Genomic DNA, 6,218 nt, shown 5'->3' on the forward strand with positions numbered 1-6,218 from the left:
TCCCTAAGCAAGCTAGATCCAAAATTCTTTTGACTTGGATCTTAATGATAGAGGGGAATTTTGACTTGTAATTGTTTGCCTAATATGTCAGAGAGTAGCCCTCATTAAACGAAAAACATCGGATCTTCATGATGTCAACTTTAACTCTGCTCAGAGAAACCCAGGACTTGGGTTCTGCTCTGTCCAGAAAAACCCAGGTCTTGCCTCTCTCTGCCCAGAGAGGTCAGAAGTCTTGAAGGCTTGGCTCCGCTACCCAAGACTTGGTATCTTTAAAATCTCTGAATCAGGGCTGATATGCTCTGCGGGTTTGGTCTCTCGTCAAATCAAAGTTACTTAAAATCACTCAGGTTGAGGTGTTTGAGCCGAACCGGCTCATCTTGAATTTTGTCGAGTCAAAGTTGCATATCGTTACGAAGTCGAGACAAAAACACGCTTCATCGCTCTAATTCTCACTACTTCGTGTCCTTGCTAATTTTCTGTCTGATTGTCTGGTCATGGCCAATTTTTGTCAAGATTTATCAGGATCTTACCAAGGTACGCCAAGAAAAATTCTTGACATACCCTGATAAGATCTTGTCAAGATGTTATCAAGGTGCTCCAAGAATATTTGTCTATCAAGATCTTGGCAAGATGTTTCAAGTTTTGCAAGGGTTACCAAGATCTTGCATGACATGGTAAGTGGTATCAAGTTTTGTTTCACTGGGTGATCATTGAATGAACAATCGAAAATATCAATATCTGGGATTGTTTTTTTTTAATTTTTGATTCGCCTTGTCACTGTCCTTCGAACTCCTCTAGCCCGAAAAAAAAACTCTGGATAAAATGCTTTCTGTTTTAAAAGTGGATGGACCAAAATTCAGGCCAGAGTAACCACAAGGGGACTGTGACGAGTGCAATAACGAGTGGTCCCTCTCAGAGTCAAGACGACAATACTCAACTAATATACCCCTTGGGCCAGTCTACTGAACTCAGTGTACTAAAGTCACCGAATTAGTCAACGTTCAGAAGGTATTTGGAGCTTGAATTACGAGATTTTTGCTGTGGACATATTAACCAACTATCAAAATATGTTGCGTGCAAACTTTGCATCTACAGTAATCCATTTCTCTTTCATTAGTCTAAACCTGGGATTTATAAGAAGACCTAATAATTACAGGTGTGGGAGGATAAATGTTGAATTATATTACCAGGTAGAACTCCACCTAGTAAAAGTGGAGGCTAATAACTCTTCAAAAAGACATGCAAGTTTTTGCAGTTCTTAAGCTTAGGTAGTTATTGCAGCTGGAGTATACTGCCAAATTAGTTGATAGAATGAAACTAGGTAGTTTAATTGAGTGGTCGTCCACCCATTAGCCATGCTGAAAATATAGCTGTATTCAATTTTTTACCTTCTAAATTTATGAAATAACAGAATTATCATTTAACTAAAGCGATGGAAACTTCAGTGTTGGTTTTTCCAAATAACAAAGATGAAGGAGCATGCATGCTGACTATGTTTTAAGCTATAGTTAGGTATCAACATTTCATCAACTGGTCACTTTTGGTTTTTTTGTCCAGCCCAATTCCAGGACAAGTGTTATTGACCAGCCAAATTCCATGACACGTTTTTTTTTGTACAGCCAAAATCGAGGACGGTTGTTCCAGTTCCAGTCAAAGTGGGGGACACGACGTAAAATTTATACAAATGCTTTTTATACTAAAATTCTGCCGTGGACAGTATTTTCATGCCTTAAATCTGTTGAGGATTGTCTTTCAATAATTCGAGGTCAAGAATAAAGTTATCTTTAGCCGTGGGGAATTCAGTTGAAGGAAAAGTGAGTCACGGTCATGGTGGTGTCATGGACCAATAAAGATGGCAGTTGCTCCACTAAACAGACAATGGAGATGTGGGTCGGAGTTGTACAACACAAGCTATTTCATTAGCGCACTGGTTAGTTCTTTCGAACGAATAAAATGAGCAAGCAGAAAGGCGCAAGAACTGAAGATTGCCTTTAGTGTCGTCTGATTATGGGTAAAAAATACATGTAGTGAATCAGCCTCTATAAATAATGTAAATGATCCACCAAAGTTGGATCTGGATTTGCGAAATTTGTTCGAATTTCACAATTTGCTCTCTTAACACTCGCTTTTAGAATTTGGCAACTTTTGCGGGTCATGCTGATACCATCTCTTTGTAAACCAGGTCTCACCAAGGAGCGGTCAAAAAATTGATTACAATCAATTTAGTCACAAAATCTGATACCATGTTCTCTGTGGTTAAACAAACAATTAGTAAATTTTCTTGTGAACTTTTTCACAAAAAATGACAAATTTTTTGTTTGGTTTCTTTATGACCAAACAATTGTGATGACGAGAAGTACTAAAACTAATGTAGAGAGGTGGTGAAATTCATTAAACAATGCAAACTCGTGTTCAACCTGGAAATAAACCGTTTTCCATTTTCATCCAATGTTTTGAAACATTCAGTTTTTTCAATGACTACGTCTTCTTCAATTAAAGGATTTAGGTGATCAGTTTTGGTTTTGCATTTAAGGGAAAAAGTTATACATTCCGGAGAACGCCACACTCAGTTCGTACTGTTGAAAATCCTATTGTTGGTTACTAGTTGTCATTTAAGTAATTCCCAAGCTTTAGTAAAACGTTTCTTGCAAAACTCAAAACAACTTTGTGGTCACACAATTTACCATACAGAATAAACTTCACAGAAAACGCCAAATTCTTGTTGAATTTTTGCTCAAATACAACACCAAAATTTTAATCAAAGAGAAAGTTGTTTTTTTAACGTCATCTCATAAGGCGTTCTTCCAATAGCTGACCACAGACTTTTTGTTTTACGTCAAATGATATTTTGAAATCATAAGTCCATCTTCTTGACAAAACAAAGGTTACCCAAGCAACAGCCTGGCGCAGCAATAGAAGTTCTTCACATTTTTTCATTTTTCTTGATTTCTTTTAGAGTATATAGAGCAGAGCTCTCGAAGTAAATATCTTGATTCCCTAAGTACCGATTAAATCCTATCTCATGAAATACAATCCCGGCCTCCATCAGAGAATATGTCAGGTGAACCAGGTTAACTATCATCAGGACGAAACTGCTTATATATTTATCCAAGACATCCTAACTTGATTTTTATAAACAAGAGTTTGAAGAACAAATAAAACAAATTAGAAATCCAATAGCAAACTAATAGCCATGAGCGACTCCGGGAAAAAATTTCTCAAGACATCAATATGCGCAACTTCTTAAATTTCGCGTACTCTTCTCATGCAATCGTTTCTCAAAGCTTTTTTTTGTCAATTATTAAGTACGAAAAATTCACAGCAACCAATAATTGAATAATTTTTCCTATACCTTCCCAAACTCACAGAATACGTGTCACATCAAAAAAACTGTTTCATTCCAATTTTACAGGGAAAAGGAACAAGGAAAATTTTCCGCGCCAGAAAAACTGTTTTCAGTTTCGAGTTAAAACTGTCTTAACGAGTCAAAAAAATGTCAAATAGAAGTTCGAATTTTTTGGGAAAAGAAAATTCAACGCCTGCCGCTCTATATTTGGAAACAGATTTCAATATTTTGAGTAGTCAAGAACAAGAACACCATCTTTTGGAACAATTGTCTTTTGCAAAAAAAACTCAAACTCATGCGTTCCTTAGATAGAAAAATGCGTTTCGATGGCCTTGCGAATTACGTTACACAAATATTAGGAAAAGTAGTCTTCCTCTTTAGCAAGAAACTCATTGCAACGGAGTCGATGATCAGAAGAGATAGAGCTCCAACATAATTCTAACTCGAAACAAAAACTTCAGTTTAAAATTTACCGTTTTTCCGAAAACTAAGTTTTGACTTTTTTAAAGCTGTTTTTCCGTTAAGTTTCGCTTTCGTTGGATTGAACAAAAATGGCACAATCTAATGTAGAACATGACTTACTTTTTTAAAGGAATCGGTACTTTCTGTTTGTTTGACGAAGATGAAACAGATCATTTTTTTTGCCCTGAAAGTTTTTTCGTATCGCTAACGCACAAAAGGAAAGTTAGTTATTAGGAAAACTTTTAAATTCCGAGTCACTTTTATCTGTATTTCTTCCCGTTGCACTTCATTTACACATTAGGGTGGCAATATTCCTTTTCGCGGATTCTTCCGCTAGAGTTGTCAACCCTCAGTACTTAGTTGCATTTTCGTTAGAGCACTGCAAACCCTATCCAGAAATCAACATCTTTAAGTGATCTTAGCATCGTTAGTGTTGAATTTAGGCGTTGGCCTTCAGAACTACTCTATTGTTGTTTCAGTAGGTTCGTGGTTGTTGTCCCTTGGACAACTTCTAGTTGATGATGTTGATTGCGGTTGTTCTTTGCCTTTGCTATGGACTTCGTCTTGCTTGGCATGTTGCAATCTATGTGCTCTTCACGATTTGACGACTGCAATGAGACTTCACTGTCTTACGTTAACCCAGGTTCAGGTGCCATCCGGAAGTGACCTCTGATCAGGCGAAAATAACCTCTGATCAGACCATCCCAGACCAAAGTATCCTTTGATCAGACTAAAGTGCGCTCGAAACACCGTTTGCGCTCGAAGTGCGCTCGTAACTGTCTCTGATCAGAACTTTCCAGGCGGCAGTGACCTCTGATGAGACCAAAATCATACCATTGTCCAGACGAATGTGCTACCATGGCCCAGACCAAACCCAGACCATCGTTCAGACGATTGTGCGCTCAAAATCACTTCTGATCAGACTATTGTACGCTCAAAAGTCACTCCTGGTCAGACTATTGTGTGGGCGAAATCACCTCTGATTAGACTCAATTGCGCTCAAAATAGTCTGATCAGTGATTGGTTCTCAATCTGAACGATTTTCTTTATTTTTTATTATAATATATTCATTTCATAAAATTTGATGTTTGCATTATTAAATTCATCTAAAGAAAAAGACTATTCGAAAAGCATTGCTAAAGAAAAGAAAAAAACGCAACCGCTGAGAAAAAATTTATTTTGTGTGCCAGGAGTGCATATTTCGAACTCATTGAATGAATTTAGACAGTTTTCCATATAAAACTACAGTTCTACAGTTAATCAAAATTACTTTTTAAGGGGACCATCATTTTCTACCAGCCTGACCCCTTTGGTTCTGATCAAATTCATCAGACTCTAGATGTTTCTGTGATCAGAATGCTGCATTTTGTTGCCTCTTGGCAGATCCAGCATCTCTCGGTAAAAAAAATCTAAAGAAAAAATTAGTTGTCGAACTGACCTTTGATCAGACCAAGTTCACAACCTTCTCTGATCAGACGATTGTGCGCTTGAATCCGCCTCTGATCATACCATCCCCAGACCGAAGTGACCTCTGATCATAGCCATCCCCAGACCGAAGTGACCTCTGATCATAGCCATCCCCAGACCGAAGTGACCTCTGATCATACCATCCTCAGACCGAAGTGACCTCTGATCATTTTATTGTGCACTCGAACCAAATCTCAGACCCTTTAATTTTGGTCTGGAAACACACCGTGTGCGTTTGACTTGGTCTGATCAGAGGTCACTTCCTGATGGCACCTCAAACTGGGAACAGCATGTTTGTTTTTCTGAAGATATTGTTTCCTTGATAGAGTTTATAAAATTAAATTTTTAAATGAGGCTGATGTATTGTACTGCCCTAATGCTTACGTTGTTTGCTGGTTTTATTTTTGCCTAATTATTCAACTAATCAATAAGCATTTACAGTTTGGATCAGTTCACTATTCAGAGTTGTTTTTGAGGATAATTTAGTATATTCTGTTTAATATGCGCAGAAAAACCCAAACCAGTGAAGGTTGGTGCTCAGGTAAAAAAAGCAGCGTAAACACACTGCTTTATGAAGAAATAGTTTTAAGTTCCTAAATGACCTAAACTAGCAAGGGTATTCCAGGCTTGCAGCACCCTATAAACCCGGGTAGAGTTGTCAGCGCCATCCAACGCAAAATTTTGTAAGGTAAGCGGTGAAGGCGGTGAAATAACATAAATCAGTGGTGAATGCGGTGATTAAAGACCTTTATCGCCTGGTAGCGGTGAATTTTCATAATTTCACCAATGAATTTTGCGGCGAAATTACATTAATTCACCATTTTGTGTCCAAATTGTGTCCAAATTATGTAAGATAAGCGGTGAGTGCAATAAAATTACATGATTTCACCGCTTAATTCAAAGTTGAATTTAAATAAATTCGCCGCTAAAGAAATGCTTCGTA

The sequence above is a fragment of the Convolutriloba macropyga genome, chromosome 2 (assembly GCF_964194025.1).
Source record: "Convolutriloba macropyga chromosome 2, txConMacr16.3, whole genome shotgun sequence".
Taxonomy (NCBI): domain Eukaryota; kingdom Metazoa; phylum Xenacoelomorpha; order Acoela; family Convolutidae; genus Convolutriloba; species Convolutriloba macropyga.